Consider the following 18,405-nt stretch of genomic DNA (forward strand, 5'->3'; position numbering starts at 1 on the left):
ATCAGAGTTGCTTCTTTTTGTTTGCTTTTTTGACTACTTGTGTTGTGGTCATTGCAAACATGATGCCTTGAATAAAGGTGTCAGTTTTGTACCAGTTAAAAGGGTAAAAACCTACTATTATATTTTGCCACTGGTAAAAGAGATCTCATAGTGTAAATGCTTACCCCGAGCTCTCAATACTCTGATATTGCACTGTGTTTGAGTTGTACGCCTTCTGGTGTCATCTGGCCCTACACCAATGGGGACTAGGCTCTAAAGAAAGCCGTCTCGGGTGTGGGCCAATCAACTTCAAGGACAGTGCATATTATCATCCTTATCAGAGTTGCTTCTTTTTGTTTGCTTTTTTGACTACTTGTGTTGTGGTCATTGCAAACATGATGCCTTGAATAAAGGTGTCAGTTTTGTACCAGTTAAAAGGGTAAAAACCTACTATTATATTTTGCCACTGGTAAAAGAGATCTCATAGTGTAAATGCTTACCCCGAGCTCTCAATACTCTGATATTGCACTGTGTTTGAGTTGTACGCCTTCTGGTGTCATCTGGCCCTACACCAATGGGGACTAGGCTCTAAAGAAAGCCGTCTCGGGTGTGGGCCAATCAACTTCAAGGACAGTGCATATTATCATCCTTATCAGAGTTGCTTCTTTTTGTTTGCTTTTTTGACTACTTGTGTTGTGGTCATTGCAAACATGATGCCTTGAATAAAGGTGTCAGTTTTGTACCAGTTAAAAGGGTAAAAACCTACTATTATATTTTGCCACTGGTAAAAGAGATCTCATAGTGTAAATGCTTACCCCGAGCTCTCAATACTCTGATATTGCACTGTGTTTGAGTTGTACGCCTTCTGGTGTCATCTGGCCCTACACCAATGGGGACTAGGCTCTAAAGAAAGCCGTCTCGGGTGTGGGCCAATCAACTTCAAGGACAGTGCATATTATCATCCTTATCAGAGTTGCTTCTTTTTGTTTGCTTTTTTGACTACTTGTGTTGTGGTCATTGCAAACATGATGCCTTGAATAAAGGTGTCAGTTTTGTACCAGTTAAAAGGGTAAAAACCTACTATTATATTTTGCCACTGGTAAAAGAGATCTCATAGTGTAAATGCTTACCCCGAGCTCTCAATACTCTGATATTGCACTGTGTTTGAGTTGTACGCCTTCTGGTGTCATCTGGCCCTACACCAATGGGGACTAGGCTCTAAAGAAAGCCGTCTCGGGTGTGGGCCAATCAACTTCAAGGACAGTGCATATTATCATCCTTATCAGAGTTGCTTCTTTTTGTTTGCTTTTTTGACTACTTGTGTTGTGGTCATTGCAAACATGATGCCTTGAATAAAGGTGTCAGTTTTGTACCAGTTAAAAGGGTAAAAACCTACTATTATATTTTGCCACTGGTAAAAGAGATCTCATAGTGTAAATGCTTACCCCGAGCTCTCAATACTCTGATATTGCACTGTGTTTGAGTTGTACGCCTTCTGGTGTCATCTGGCCCTACACCAATGGGGACTAGGCTCTAAAGAAAGCCGTCTCGGGTGTGGGCCAATCAACTTCAAGGACAGTGCATATTATCATCCTTATCAGAGTTGCTTCTTTTTGTTTGCTTTTTTGACTACTTGTGTTGTGGTCATTGCAAACATGATGCCTTGAATAAAGGTGTCAGTTTTGTACCAGTTAAAAGGGTAAAAACCTACTATTATATTTTGCCACTGGTAAAAGAGATCTCATAGTGTAAATGCTTACCCCGAGCTCTCAATACTCTGATATTGCACTGTGTTTGAGTTGTACGCCTTCTGGTGTCATCTGGCCCTACACCAATGGGGACTAGGCTCTAAAGAAAGCCGTCTCGGGTGTGGGCCAATCAACTTCAAGGACAGTGCATATTATCATCCTTATCAGAGTTGCTTCTTTTTGTTTGCTTTTTTGACTACTTGTGTTGTGGTCATTGCAAACATGATGCCTTGAATAAAGGTGTCAGTTTTGTACCAGTTAAAAGGGTAAAAACCTACTATTATATTTTGCCACTGGTAAAAGAGATCTCATAGTGTAAATGCTTACCCCGAGCTCTCAATACTCTGATATTGCACTGTGTTTGAGTTGTACGCCTTCTGGTGTCATCTGGCCCTACACCAATGGGGACTAGGCTCTAAAGAAAGCCGTCTCGGGTGTGGGCCAATCAACTTCAAGGACAGTGCATATTATCATCCTTATCAGAGTTGCTTCTTTTTGTTTGCTTTTTTGACTACTTGTGTTGTGGTCATTGCAAACATGATGCCTTGAATAAAGGTGTCAGTTTTGTACCAGTTAAAAGGGTAAAAACCTACTATTATATTTTGCCACTGGTAAAAGAGATCTCATAGTGTAAATGCTTACCCCGAGCTCTCAATACTCTGATATTGCACTGTGTTTGAGTTGTACGCCTTCTGGTGTCATCTGGCCCTACACCAATGGGGACTAGGCTCTAAAGAAAGCCGTCTCGGGTGTGGGCCAATCAACTTCAAGGACAGTGCATATTATCATCCTTATCAGAGTTGCTTCTTTTTGTTTGCTTTTTTGACTACTTGTGTTGTGGTCATTGCAAACATGATGCCTTGAATAAAGGTGTCAGTTTTGTACCAGTTAAAAGGGTAAAAACCTACTATTATATTTTGCCACTGGTAAAAGAGATCTCATAGTGTAAATGCTTACCCCGAGCTCTCAATACTCTGATATTGCACTGTGTTTGAGTTGTACGCCTTCTGGTGTCATCTGGCCCTACACCAATGGGGACTAGGCTCTAAAGAAAGCCGTCTCGGGTGTGGGCCAATCAACTTCAAGGACAGTGCATATTATCATCCTTATCAGAGTTGCTTCTTTTTGTTTGCTTTTTTGACTACTTGTGTTGTGGTCATTGCAAACATGATGCCTTGAATAAAGGTGTCAGTTTTGTACCAGTTAAAAGGGTAAAAACCTACTATTATATTTTGCCACTGGTAAAAGAGATCTCATAGTGTAAATGCTTACCCCGAGCTCTCAATACTCTGATATTGCACTGTGTTTGAGTTGTACGCCTTCTGGTGTCATCTGGCCCTACACCAATGGGGACTAGGCTCTAAAGAAAGCCGTCTCGGGTGTGGGCCAATCAACTTCAAGGACAGTGCATATTATCATCCTTATCAGAGTTGCTTCTTTTTGTTTGCTTTTTTGACTACTTGTGTTGTGGTCATTGCAAACATGATGCCTTGAATAAAGGTGTCAGTTTTGTACCAGTTAAAAGGGTAAAAACCTACTATTATATTTTGCCACTGGTAAAAGAGATCTCATAGTGTAAATGCTTACCCCGAGCTCTCAATACTCTGATATTGCACTGTGTTTGAGTTGTACGCCTTCTGGTGTCATCTGGCCCTACACCAATGGGGACTAGGCTCTAAAGAAAGCCGTCTCGGGTGTGGGCCAATCAACTTCAAGGACAGTGCATATTATCATCCTTATCAGAGTTGCTTCTTTTTGTTTGCTTTTTTGACTACTTGTGTTGTGGTCATTGCAAACATGATGCCTTGAATAAAGGTGTCAGTTTTGTACCAGTTAAAAGGGTAAAAACCTACTATTATATTTTGCCACTGGTAAAAGAGATCTCATAGTGTAAATGCTTACCCCGAGCTCTCAATACTCTGATATTGCACTGTGTTTGAGTTGTACGCCTTCTGGTGTCATCTGGCCCTACACCAATGGGGACTAGGCTCTAAAGAAAGCCGTCTCGGGTGTGGGCCAATCAACTTCAAGGACAGTGCATATTATCATCCTTATCAGAGTTGCTTCTTTTTGTTTGCTTTTTTGACTACTTGTGTTGTGGTCATTGCAAACATGATGCCTTGAATAAAGGTGTCAGTTTTGTACCAGTTAAAAGGGTAAAAACCTACTATTATATTTTGCCACTGGTAAAAGAGATCTCATAGTGTAAATGCTTACCCCGAGCTCTCAATACTCTGATATTGCACTGTGTTTGAGTTGTACGCCTTCTGGTGTCATCTGGCCCTACACCAATGGGGACTAGGCTCTAAAGAAAGCCGTCTCGGGTGTGGGCCAATCAACTTCAAGGACAGTGCATATTATCATCCTTATCAGAGTTGCTTCTTTTTGTTTGCTTTTTTGACTACTTGTGTTGTGGTCATTGCAAACATGATGCCTTGAATAAAGGTGTCAGTTTTGTACCAGTTAAAAGGGTAAAAACCTACTATTATTCTACTGACCTGGTATCGACAATCAAGGGGATTGCCCTGTCCCCAGACGACCTGCTTGTCAGTTTTGATGTGGTTTCCTTATTCACCAAAGTTCCTGTACCTGACACCATCGCAATCATTGAAGACTTGGTTCATCAAGGACTGAATGCTGGGGTACCCCCCCTGGTGAGACACTGCTTAACCAATACATACTTCACCTGGAATGGAACTTTCTACAAGCAAACTGAGGGCACCCCAATGGGCTCCCCCCTATCTCCGGTTGTAGCCAACATCTTCATGGAGAAATTTGAGACTGACGCCATCAAGACTGCCACTCTACGCCCGACCTTATGGAAGAGGTACGTAGATGACACTTTTGTCATCTGGCCACATGGCCGGCCTGCTCTAGACCAATTTCTCGACCACATCAATTCCATACACCCAGCCATCAGATTCACCATGGAAGTCGAAAAAGATGGCAAGCTACCCTTTTTGGATGTCCTAATTAAAAGGAGACCTGATGGTTCAATGAGCCACTCTGTCTACAGGAAAGCCACCCATACGGATGCTTACCTAAAACCGGATTCCCACCACCATCCATCCCAGAAGAATTCCCTCATCAAGACTCTATACCATAGAGCCCAATGCATTTCCGACCAGGAACACATTGGCAGTGAACTCAAACACGTACGCCAAGCTCTTAAGGCTAATGGTTACTCCGACTACACAATCCGCAAGGCCATCACTCCAACCATCAAGAAGGATCCTGTTGAGGAGCCTTTCAAGACCATCACCTTACCCTACATTGCTGGGGTCACAAAAAAGATCTCGAAAATCCTGATTAAACACAAGATCCAGGTCCGATTCAACACAGTACATAAAATCCGTGATCTGGTCCCGTCTGTAAAAGATGTGGTTCCAGACATACAGTACCCTGGCGTCTACAAACTAAGTTGCCTCTGTGGTAGCAGTTACATTGGAGAAACCAAACGACATGTCTCGGACCGCATCCGTGAACATAAAGCAGACCTGAAACACGGTAGGACAAACACCTCAGCCGTGGCAGATCACTGTTACAATTCAGTGGGCTCACATGACATTGACTTCTCCAAGGCAGAGGTTCTCTGCAAGCCATCTGGCTATCATGAGAGATTCGTTCATGAGGCGATCCACATATACAAACACAGAGACAATTTCAACCGAAAAGATGGATTCTGGCTTAGCAATCATTGGAAGGACGTAATAAACCATTTCGGATCTTAACTGATTGTGTTCACGTTTACGGTGACTTTCAGACCGCGTTCCACTCACTGGCATGGTGCAGTGTGCAGAGTAATGTATGGTGTCGTAATTGTATAGTAAATATATAGCAGTGTGATACACATTAGGGTGGGTAGAATAATACATAGTGTTATATTAAAATGGATAAGGCAGCAACTGCAGCAGCAGCAACTGCAGCAGCAGCAGAAACTGCAGCAGCAGCAGAAACTGCAGCAGCAGCAACTGCAGCAGCAGCAGCAACTGCAGCAGCAACTGCAGCAGCAGCAGCAACTGCAGCAGCATCAGCAACTGCAGTAGCAGCAGCAACTGCAGCAGCAGCAGCAACTGCAGCAGCAACTGCAGCTCCCTTTGATGCTGTTAATCCTGCATAATGCACATGCATATGTAGTACTAATCACATTCCTGCATTTCCCATAAATATGCTAAATTCCTCTTGATATGCAAATTCTTTTGTCAAGGCGCCCAGCTTATATATATGCTCCAAGCTCGTGTGCTGTTTCATTCAGACTCTGTCGCCTCGACGGACCTGGTTTTCACCTGAGGACGGCTGCTTGCGTTGTGGCCGAAACGTCGTGAGAATAATTTTATTATGTTTTATTTTTATTATTTTATTACTTCCCTTCTACGTGACTTTACCGAAAGAACCAAGAAGTTGTATTACCAATCGTGATAACACAATGAAAAAGGTGTAATAAATTCTGTAAATTTATGCAAATGTAGTGACATCAGGGATGTCACTGTATGGTGCCGGTCCAAGAGGGTAGTGGGTTGCTGTGTGAGGCCGGCTCTAGCACAGCACGGCATGCGATGTACTGTCATCGCGTACACCTCGTAGGCGGGTGAAGTTCCAGCCCTAGCGGGGCTTGGTGAGCGCTGGGATAGCATGGACACCACGCATAGCGTGTAGTGCGGGCTCCCACCAGGAAGAGTGGGAGAGTGTCAGCCCAGGGGCATGGTTGCCCTGGGCCATGGCACTCTGGTTGACCCCGTAGACACGTGATCTGGAGTGTCCACAAAGAGGGACCCAGGTAAGGTGGCTAGGGGGTGATCACGTGTCCAGGGAGAGCTCTCGAGAGGGATCAAGAGGGAGTTAGAACGCTCGAGAAGGTAGGCGGGGCCAAGGGCGGAGCGGCCCTGACCCGGGGGGATATAAGGTGGGTCCCTGGGCGGGACTGGGGTTCTTCGTTCTACAAGCTGGAAGCTCCACGTCTACAACCTGGAAGCTCTACGAGGCATCAACACGTGGTCGGGGACCCGAGTGAGGGTCTGACCCTTCGTAGCTGTAACTCCTACATATAGAGTAGTTAGCTGGGTGTATCTGGTGAAGGGGCCCTTTATGTTAATGGGTTGATGTTACAAATAAAGTGTTGCTTCTAAAGAACGTCTATGTCAACACGTCGCAGACCACATAGCAGGACGTCGGACAGTGAGGACGAGGACCTCGTGCCACCTACAGCTCCGCAGGATGCGGTAGTGACGCTACTGGTGGAGCGGGGCACCAGCTGGCCACTTGACACTTCGCCATCAGCATCAAAGGGAGCTGCAATTGCTGCTGCTGCTGCAGTTGCTGCTGCTGCTGCAGTTGCTGCTGCAGTTGCTGCTGCTACTGCAGTTGCTGATGCTGCTGCAGTTGCTGCAATCCCCTTGATTGTCGATACCAGGTCAGTAGAGTTTAGTACCGCAGAGGTGGTTTTTCCAGTGAAAGGCCGTAGGATTTCAGACAAAAAACGAGCCAGTTTATAGGTGGGGGAGTTGATTCAACCGCATTAATTGATCAGACCAAACAGTTCTCGTTGAAACCTTCTGCAGCCAGGCCACCAAGATTATACGGCTTGCCAAAGATACATAAAGAAGATACACCTCTTCGTCCCATTGTCTCTACTATCAACTCCCCCACCTATAAACTGGCTCGTTTTTTGTCTGAAATCCTACGGCCTTTCACTGGAAAAACCACCTCTGCGGTACTAAACTCTACTGACCTGGTATCGACAATCAAGGGGATTGCCCTGTCCCCAGACGACCTGCTTGTCAGTTTTGATGTGGTTTCCTTATTCACCAAAGTTCCTGTACCTGACACCATCGCAATCATTGAAGACTTGGTTCATCAAGGACTGAATGCTGGGGTACACCCCCTGGTGAGACACTGCTTAACCAATACATACTTCACCTGGAATGGAACTTTCTACAAGCAAACTGGGGGCACCCCAATGGGTTCCCCCCTATCTCCGGTTGTAGCCAACATCTTCATGGAGAAATTTGAGACTGACGCCATCAAGACTGCCACTCTACGCCCGACCTTATGGAAGAGGTACGTAGATGACACTTTTGTCATCTGGCCACATGGCCGGCCTGCTCTAGACCAATTTCTCGACCACATCAATTCCATACACCCAGCCATCAGATTCACCATGGAAGTCGAAAAAGATGGCAAGCTACCCTTTTTGGATGTCCTAATTAAAAGGAGACCTGATGGTTCAATGAGCCACTCTGTCTACAGGAAAGCCACCCATACAGATGCTTACCTAAAACCGGATTCCCACCACCATCCATCCCAGAAGAATTCCCTCATCAAGACTCTATACCATAGAGCCCAATGCATTTCCGACCAGGAACACATTGGCAGTGAACTCAAACACGTACGCCAAGCTCTTAAGGCTAATGGTTACTCCGACTACACAATCCGCAAGGCCATCACTCCAACCATCAAGAAGGATCTTGTTGAGGAGCCTTTCAAGACCATCACCTTACCCTACATTGCTGGGGTCACAAAAAAGATCTCGAAAATCCTGATTAAACACAAGATCCAGGTCCGATTCAACACAGTACATAAAATCCGTGATCTGGTCCCGTCTGTAAAAGATGTGGTTCCAGACATACAGTACCCTGGCGTCTACAAACTAAGTTGCCTCTGTGGTAGCAGTTACATTGGAGAAACCAAACGACATGTCTCGGACCGCATCCGTGAACATAAAGCAGACCTGAAACACGGTAGGACAAACACCTCAGCCGTGGCAGATCACTGTTACAATTCAGTGGGCTCACATGACATTGACTTCTCCAAGACAGAGGTTCTCTGCAAGCCATCTGGCTATCATGAGAGATTCGTTCATGAGGCGATCCACATATACAAACACAGAGACAATTTCAACCGAGAAGATGGATTCTGGCTTAGCAATCATTGGAAGGACGTAATAAACCATTTCGGATGTTAACTGATTGTGTTCACGTTTACGGTGACTTTCAGACCGCGTTCCACGCACTGGCATGGTGCAGTGTGCAGAGTAATGTATGGTGTCGTAATTGTATAGTAAATATATAGCAGTGTGATACACACTAGGGTGGGTAGATTAATACATAGTGTTATATTAAAATGGATAAGGCAGCAACTGCAGCAGCAGCAACTGCAGCAGCAGCAGAAACTGCAGCAGCAGCAGAAACTGCAGCAGCAGCAACTGCAGCAGCAGCAGCAACTGCAGCAGCAACTGCAGCAGCAGCAGCAACTGCAGCAGCATCAGCAACTGCAGTAGCAGCAGCAACTGCAGCAGCAACTGCAGCAGCAGCAGCAACTGCAGCTCTCTTTGATGCTGTTAATCCTGCATAATGCACATGCATATGTAGTACTAATCACATTCCTGCATTTACCATAAATATGCTAAATTCCTCTTGATATGCAAATTATTTTGTCAAGGCGCCCAGCTTATATATATGCTCCAAGCTCGTGTGCTGTTTCATTCAGACTCTGTCGCCTCGACGGACCTGGTTTTCACCTGAGGACGGCTGCTTGCGTTGTGGCCGAAACGTCGTGTGAATAATTTTATTATGTTTTATTTTTATTATTTTATTACTTCCCTTCTACGTGACTTTACCGAAAGAACCAAGAAGATGAATCCCTGCAGTCACGAAAGCTTTAAATCGAAATTTAACCGCCTCTACGGGGAGGGTTTCCACATAACTTTGAGATCCTTTAACAAGCTCCGGGATAAGAAGGCTCAGCTAATCGAGTCTCTCACCTTTCTGAAGAGATGCCGCGACTCTAAGGTAATACCAAACGCATTTACACTAACATCTGCTGCTGTAACTTCTTCTAATGCTAAACGAATTCTGTCTAGAACTAGCTTAGCTCTTATCTCAGAGAAAATCAGACTTACGCGCACCGATCTAGATCAGTTAGACAAGACACTCTACAAATCACACTTATCTTTGAGTGCAACAATGTCCACATCGGATTGGGAACATTTAGATAAAATGACTGCCTCTTCAGCTGCCGCTATGTCGACCAAATGTAAGGACAACTTGATTTCCAAATTCGATCGCCTCTCAAATAAGAAACCGGACCCACACATTGAAAAGCTAGATGTTAACAAAGTCGTAATTAATCGCAGTAACAGTTCTATTTCTGAAGGCCTGAAATCCGTTTTAGCTAAAGGACTAAACTTTGCAGTCACACCTAGACACATACCAGTTAATGATATAATTGCTAGAGTAGATGTAGCTCTCAAGGGCCTGAGTCACATCGCTGCAGACGTAGCAAGATCTGAAATCTCTGCAACCCTCAAAAACGCTAAGATGCCAGCTAGCAACATCAGCAAAGATGAGTGTTTTGAATTAGCTCAATTAAAAAAGAGGGATGACATTGTCATCCTCTCAGCCGACAAAGGCAATGCCACTGTCATCATGGACAAAACAGAATACAACAACAAAATCCAAGAACTACTCAACGATGGCAGCTATACAAAAATAAAAAGAGACCCCACCAACAGCCTCGTCTCTAAAACCAAGCAAATCATTTCTGATTCAACCGCATTAATTGATCAGACCAAACAGTTCTCGTTGAAACCTTCTGCAGCCAGGCCACCAAGATTATACGGCTTGCCAAAGATACATAAAGAAGATACACCTCTTCGTCCCATTGTCTCTACTATCAACTCCCCCACCTATAAACTGGCTCGTTTTTTGTCTGAAATCCTACGGCCTTTCACTGGAAAAACCACCTCTGCGGTACTAAACTCTACTGACCTGGTATCGACAATCAAGGGGATTGCCCTGTCCCCAGACGACCTGCTTGTCAGTTTTGATGTGGTTTCCTTATTCACCAAAGTTCCTGTACCTGACACCATCGCAATCATTGAAGACTTGGTTCATCAAGGACTGAATGCTGGGGTACCCCCCCTGGTGAGACACTGCTTAACCAATACATACTTCACCTGGAATGGAACTTTCTACAAGCAAACTGAGGGCACCCCAATGGGCTCCCCCCTATCTCCGGTTGTAGCCAACATCTTCATGGAGAAATTTGAGACTGACGCCATCAAGACTGCCACTCTACGCCCGACCTTATGGAAGAGGTACGTAGATGACACTTTTGTCATCTGGCCACATGGCCGGCCTGCTCTAGACCAATTTCTCGACCACATCAATTCCATACACCCAGCCATCAGATTCACCATGGAAGTCGAAAAAGATGGCAAGCTACCCTTTTTGGATGTCCTAATTAAAAGGAGACCTGATGGTTCAATGAGCCACTCTGTCTACAGGAAAGCCACCCATACGGATGCTTACCTAAAACCGGATTCCCACCACCATCCATCCCAGAAGAATTCCCTCATCAAGACTCTATACCATAGAGCCCAATGCATTTCCGACCAGGAACACATTGGCAGTGAACTCAAACACGTACGCCAAGCTCTTAAGGCTAATGGTTACTCCGACTACACAATCCGCAAGGCCATCACTCCAACCATCAAGAAGGATCCTGTTGAGGAGCCTTTCAAGACCATCACCTTACCCTACATTGCTGGGGTCACAAAAAAGATCTCGAAAATCCTGATTAAACACAAGATCCAGGTCCGATTCAACACAGTACATAAAATCCGTGATCTGGTCCCGTCTGTAAAAGATGTGGTTCCAGACATACAGTACCCTGGCGTCTACAAACTAAGTTGCCTCTGTGGTAGCAGTTACATTGGAGAAACCAAACGACATGTCTCGGACCGCATCCGTGAACATAAAGCAGACCTGAAACACGGTAGGACAAACACCTCAGCCGTGGCAGATCACTGTTACAATTCAGTGGGCTCACATGACATTGACTTCTCCAAGACAGAGGTTCTCTGCAAGCCATCTGGCTATCATGAGAGATTCGTTCATGAGGCGATCCACATATACAAACACAGAGACAATTTCAACCGAGAAGATGGATTCTGGCTTAGCAATCATTGGAAGGACGTAATAAACCATTTCGGATCTTAACTGATTGTGTTCACGTTTACGGTGACTTTCAGACCGTGTTCCACTCACTGGCATGGTGCAGTGTGCAGAGTAATGTATGGTGTCGTAATTGTATAGTATATATATAGCAGTGTGATACACATTAGGGTGGGTAGAATAATACATAGTGTTATATTAAAATGGATAAGGCAGCAACTGCAGCAGCAGCAACTGCAGCAGCAGCAGCTGCAGCAGCAGCAGAAACTGCAGCAGCAGCAACTGCAGCAGCAGCAACTGCAGCAGCAACTGCAGCAGCAGCAGCAACTGCAGCAGCATCAGCAACTGCAGTAGCAGCAGCTGCAGCAGCAGCAGCAACTGCAGCAGCAGCAGCAACTGCAGCAGCAGCAGCAACTGCAGCTCCCTTTGATGCTGTTAATCCTGCATAATGCACATGCATATGTAGTACTAATCACATTCCTGCATTTCCCATAAATATGCTAAATTCCTCTTGATATGCAAATTCTTTTGTCAAGGCGCCCAGCTTATATATATGCTCCAAGCTCGTGTGCTGTTTCATTCAGACTCTGTCGCCTCGACGGACCTGGTTTTCACCTGAGGACGGCTGCTTGCGTTGTGGCCGAAACGTCGTGAGAATAATTTTATTATGTTTTATTTTTATTATTTTATTACTTCCCTTCTACGTGACTTTACCGAAAGAACCAAGAAGTTGTATTACCAATCGTGATAACACAATGCATAAATTCTGTAAATTTATGCAAATGTAGTGACATCAGGGATGTCACTGTATGGTGCCGGTCCAAGAGGGTAGTGGGTTGCTGTGTGAGGCCGGCTCTAGCACAGCACGGCATGCGATGTACTGTCATCGCGTACACCTCGTAGGCAGGTGTAGTTCCAGCCCTAGCGGGGCTTGGTGAGCGCTGGGATAGCATGGACACCACGCATAGCGTGTAGTGCGGGCTCCCACCAGGAAGAGTGGGAGAGTGTCAGCCCAGGGGCATGGTTGCCCTGGGCCATGGCACTCTGGTTGACCCCGTAGACACGTGATCTGGAGTGTCCACAAAGAGGGACCCAGGTAAGGTGGCTAGGGGGTGATCACGTGTCCAGGGAGAGCTCTCGAGAGGGATCAAGAGGGAGTTAGAACGCTCGAGAAGGTAGGCGGGGCCAAGGGCGGAGCGGCCCTGACCCGGAGGGATATAAGGTGGGTCCCTGGGCGGGACTGGGGTTCTTCGTTCTACAAGCTGGAAGCTCCACCTCTACAACCTGGAAGCTCTACGAGGCATCAACACGTGGTCGGGGACCCGAGTGAGGGTCTGACCCTTCGTAGCTGTAACTCCTACATATAGAGTAGTTAGCTGGGTGTATCTGGTGAAGGGGCCCTTTATGTTAATGGGTTGATGTTACAAATAAAGTGTTGCTTCTAAAGAACGTCTATGTCAACACGTCGCAGACCACATAGCAGGACGTCGGACAGTGAGGACGAGGACCTCGTGCCACCTACAGCTCCGCAGGATGCGGTAGTGACGCTACTGGTGGAGCGGGGCACCAGCTGGCCACTTGACACTTCGCCATCAGCGTCCCTCCGGGAGGCGCAAAGTCGCCTCGCAGAGCTCCTCCACACTGCCGCTTCGCTCCTCATGAAGATCAATCCAGTGATCTCACCGGTGAAGGAAGAAGCGGCGATGCCGCTCATGGATGGCGACTCCGCCATTTCGCAGCAGGCGGGAAACTCGGCGACGCAGCCCACGCTTTCGGCCACCATTTTGTCGCCGGCGCGGAGCGTGCAGCCCACCAAAATTGAAAGCGCGCCATCCGCGCCAATGGACATCCCGGCTCTCCGACGTCGTCTTCCCTTCATTAAGGAGTACGCGGCTACCAGTGGCAACTGGGTGGTTTTCAAGCGGTGATTCCTCACGAATGCCGATTTGGCAGGATGGAGGCGGAGGTGCTGCAGGCGCTGCCTGCTGCCCTCGACGACGCCCTTGCGGTGTTTCTCGCCATCCCGCCGCCAGAATGGTCCACCCTCACGCAGGCTTTCGACCAAATGGCGTCTATTTACAAGCCTCCCGCGAATGTGCCACAAATTCGCCACGCGATGGAAGAGGGAGAACGAGTCAGCCCTCGCCTTCCGTAACGTGCTTTTGGCGCTAGCGAAAGCCGCCTTTCCTAAAATGGACCACAATGGAATCGACGCGTTGATCCTCGAGAGACTGCTGGCCTTGGCAAAAACCCTTCACACCATCCTTCCAGCCAAAGATGATGACGTCTCGTCTCTTAAAGTCGCTAAGTGCATCCAAGCCCAGCAACTTCTATAATGGGACAGGACGCTGGTGATATGTGCCGTGTCCCACACGGAGCCAGGGCCGCCGGATGGAGGGGAGCCCCTGTTGGCATGCGTGTTGACTCGGGGTGGTGGCGACCGGGGTGACGGTGGTGCGTGACGGACGGACGAGCAGTGGCGGCCAAGATCGTCGTCTCGTTCCAGAGGCGGCGTCTCCCAGCATCACCGCCATCCCATGCTTCCCTACACCCTAAGGCAGGGGTGTCCAAACTTTTTGCAAAGAGGGCCACATTTGATAAAGTGAAGATGCCCGGGGGCCAATAGATCCTTTTGACATTGTTTTAACCACAAAAGTTACATGTACATACACACTGTTATAAAACAAATTTCATTGTCACAATTACCTTTATTTTTCAAATGACAATGTAACCAAATATAAGCCACTCAGGCAGACGTGAACAACTCTAAAAACGCAATTCTGCCTTTCATTCAGTCAGATAACACTGAACAAACTGTATAGAATAATTTCTAGATTTGAAGCTTTCGTGACTGCAATGATTCATATTCTTAGGTTTTTTCGGTAAAGTCACGTAGGTAAAAACATTAAAAAGTAAAATAAAATAAAAATCACGTTTCGGAGGCAACACAAGCTTCCGTCTTCAGGTGGTACCGTCACAGCCACGACAGCTGTATCAAGTAAATGAGAGATTGTTTTTTGACAGACAACCATTACTGTTTTACCAAGTTTAGTGGTGGTCTCCCTGTCACAGGTTGAGTCACAAACCGCACCTCTCCATAACAAAGGCTCAGGCTCAGCCTTTGTTATGCAGTCTATTCTTAGTCTTAAGCCTCACCTTACCATATTAATAAAAAGTTATGCGGCCCTTGCCCCACCACCTTCTCCAACCATTATATAAACGGAGTGGTAGCTCCTGCAATCTCTCATTTACTTGATACAGCTGTCGTGGCTGTGACGGTACCACCTGAAGACGGAAGCTTGTGTTGCCTCCGAAACGTCGTGATTTTTTAATTTATTTTACTTTTTAATGTTTTTACCCACGTGACTTTACCGGAAAAAACCTAAGAATATGTACAGAATACCTTAAATTTCCATGAGTTTAATGATGTATTTATTCTGACAGAGCTAGCGAGCCATAAATAACACATTATAAGACCGAAGCTGCGGGCCGTATGAAATCACGGCCCGCGGTCCGGATTTTGGACATGCCTGCCCTAAGGTGAGTCGCGACGCACTCCACACTTGACCCCTGGCCTCATCTCACCCATCTAGGCGCTTCGGTTTGCATCCTGGTCGCGCGTCGGTACGGGGGTGTCCTATGCGTAATCGTGAGATTCGTCAGCTCCGACCGGATCAGTGGTCGGAGCTGGCCCATCGAGTGGTAGCGGCAGCCGCGGGTTCATCTGCTGTGCTTGAGTTTATTGAGGGTATGGAAATTAGGATGCTAGTCAACAGAGGTGCGTCGGCAACTATCATCTTGGAGTTAATTTACAATATTTTGCCCCCCAAGTGTCAGGTTCTAAACCCTGTTGATGCACCGTGTTTTGTCGCTAACGGCGGCTCATTAAATTGTTGGGGCACATTCTTGTCTCCACGTCCCTGGCTGTTCCATGTTTACTTGGAACCGATTTCCTAGGTAGGATGCCATTTAAAATCCGCATTAACCGTGGCTGTTTGGAATTGCCATCCGGCCGTCGTATGGTATTTTTGCCTTCCCCCACACGATTGTGTACGGCCAACGCTATGGTGCAGGCGCCTCCGGGCTGACGGAGAGAATCTCTCACGACGCCCAGATGTTAGTTCCCCTCCGCTTGAGGAAGCCACTGAATTTGGGAGCTACGGAGAATGGAATTATTTGGGTCCTTCCAACAAGGTCACTCGCGGACTGACTTTGGTGATAATGCTCAAAGACCTTTTATTCAGGTTCTTAATGTTCGCTTGGTCACCACAGTCATCCAGGAGGGTATGGTGTTGGCTCATGCGTCACCGGCACGCCCGGAAGGGGGCATCGTCGTGAATGTGGGTGCCAAGCCTTACACAAGACAATCCCGTGATGTGGATGAAAGCTGGATCGAAAAACTACGCACTAAAAGTGGTACCTTGTCCGCGGACCAGATAGGGAAGCTGCGGATGCTTTTTCGTGAGTTTTCGGATATATTTAGCAAGGGTAAATTTGATATTGGATGCACGTCGCTCCTGAGTCACCACATTGATACGGGTGACGCGATCCCTATACGCCAGAATCCCTACCGGCTGAGCACGACAGAGAAGTAACATGTTCAGCTGGCAGTTGATGAGATGTTGGTCGCAGACATCATCTCACCATCAACCAGTCCCTGGGGAGCTCCGATTGTGCTTGTAAATAAGCACAACGGTAGCTTACGATTTTGCGTCGATTTTTTAAAACTTAATAAGGTCTCTGTTGTGAATGCATATCCCTTGCCTCGCATGGATGATTCGCTGGATGCGTTGGCAGGGGCATGTTTCTTCTCCACCCTGGATCTCCTATCCAGGTTCTGGCAGTTGCTGCTTGACGATGTCTCAAGACCTAAGATGGCCTTTCGTACGCCCCAGGGATTGTTCGAATTTAACCGGCTTCCTATGGGGCTCCATTCAACGCTGGCCATGTTCCAATGGTTGATGGAACTGGTCTTGGCGGGTCTCCAATGGGACTCGTGTTTGATATATCTCGACAATGTAATCGTCTTCAGCTGCACTTTTGACGACCATTTGCTCCCTCTGCATGGCTGTCTTTCTCAAAATATGTGCGGGTAACCTTGAATTTAAACCTCAAAAATGTCACCTTCTCCAGAAATCAGTTCGGTATCTTGGCCACATTGCTAACAAATCGGTATTGCGACCGACCCGGAGAAGACTGCATGCGTTCGAACGTGGCCGACCCCCACCTCAGTGACTGAGGTGCGCAGTTTCATCTGCTTTGCGTCCTATCGCCGTTTTGTTGCCGGGTTTGCGTAAATTGCAAAACCTCTCCACGCGTTAACGGCTAAGGGTCATAAATTTCCTTGGGGGGGGGGGGGGGGGGGGGAAGGCGGAATTTCGTGCCATCCGCGATGGATTGGTGAACGCCCCTCCCCTGCGTTATCCGGATTTTTCATTGCCATTCGTCCTCGATACAGACGCTAGCAATACCGGTATTGGTGCTGCCTTGTCGCAGGTTGTTGACGGGGTGGAGAGAGTTCTTGCGTATGGTAGTAAAGTGCTGTCTCCGGCCGAACAGCATTATTGCGTTACGCGCCGTGAATTACTAGCCATTTTGGTTTTCCTGCAGGAATATCGCCCTTACTTGTACGGCAGATGATTTGTGGTGCGCTCCGATCATGCAACACTCAAATATGAACTGCGTGTGGATCAGCCGTTAGGCCAATTATCACATTGGCTAGAGTACCTGCAGGACTTCCCGTTCAATGTTACATACCGCAAGGGTTCTTGCCATACGAACGCCGATGCCCTGTCGTGATTACTAATGACCAGAGGTTGTGCATGTTTTTCGGGTTCGGCGATGTAAACCGACCGATATGACCTTGCCACCACCTCTCGCGGCATCTGCTGATGCGGTGACAGGCAGGACGGGCGCCGCTCCGGGCGCACGGAACGCCGTCCTCGGTCTGGATTACGTGGAATGGGGACGCCTTCAGGCGGAAGACGCTTCGCTACTCAAATTGCGGCGTCGTGTGAGGGAAGCTGATGCAGGCGATGATCGACGGGGCATCGCCTCGTTGGTTCTGTGGGGCGGCTTACTCGTGCATTGGGACCGGGGGCTATGCCGTTATACCACAGTTGTCCTCACTGCCCTGCGAGGCGAGGTCATTTGGGCGGTGCACGAGCGTCTCTTGCACCTAGGCGTGCAGAAGACGCTGGCTACGCTCAAACGGGATTTCTATTGACCGGCCAAGTCCGGGGATGTGGACGATTTGATCAAACGATGCGTGCAGTGCACTCGGCGGAAGCCACCATCGAAAACCCTGACGACCCCCCTTGCAATGGATTCAGGTATTGCATTTCAACGAACTTGTTGCTCTGGACATACTTGGCCCGTTTCCCACTACCGCTCGAGGGAACAAATACCTGCTTGTGGGGGTGGAGTATTTTTCTCGATGGCCTGTTGCTTGGCCGCTCCCTAACCAATCGGCTGTGACTATTACGAAGGCATTCCTCAATGGTTATGTTATGGACAAAGGCGCTCCTGAACGCCTTTTGACTGATCAGGGAATAATTATTCTTCTAAATTGTTGCACGAGGTCTGCGCTTTGTTGGGAACAAAGGTGTGCACGTCGCCGTACCACCCACAGACAGATGGTATGGTCAAACGGCTACATAGGACTCTGACCTCCATTTTGAGCCACCAGGTCAATGAGTCACAACTCGATTGTGATTTACATATCC

The sequence above is a fragment of the Lethenteron reissneri genome, unplaced genomic scaffold (genome assembly GCF_015708825.2).
Source record: "Lethenteron reissneri isolate LAM-NWPU_2019-01 unplaced genomic scaffold, ASM1570882v1 scaffold_115, whole genome shotgun sequence".
NCBI classification, from domain to species: Eukaryota; Metazoa; Chordata; class Hyperoartia; order Petromyzontiformes; family Petromyzontidae; genus Lethenteron; species Lethenteron reissneri.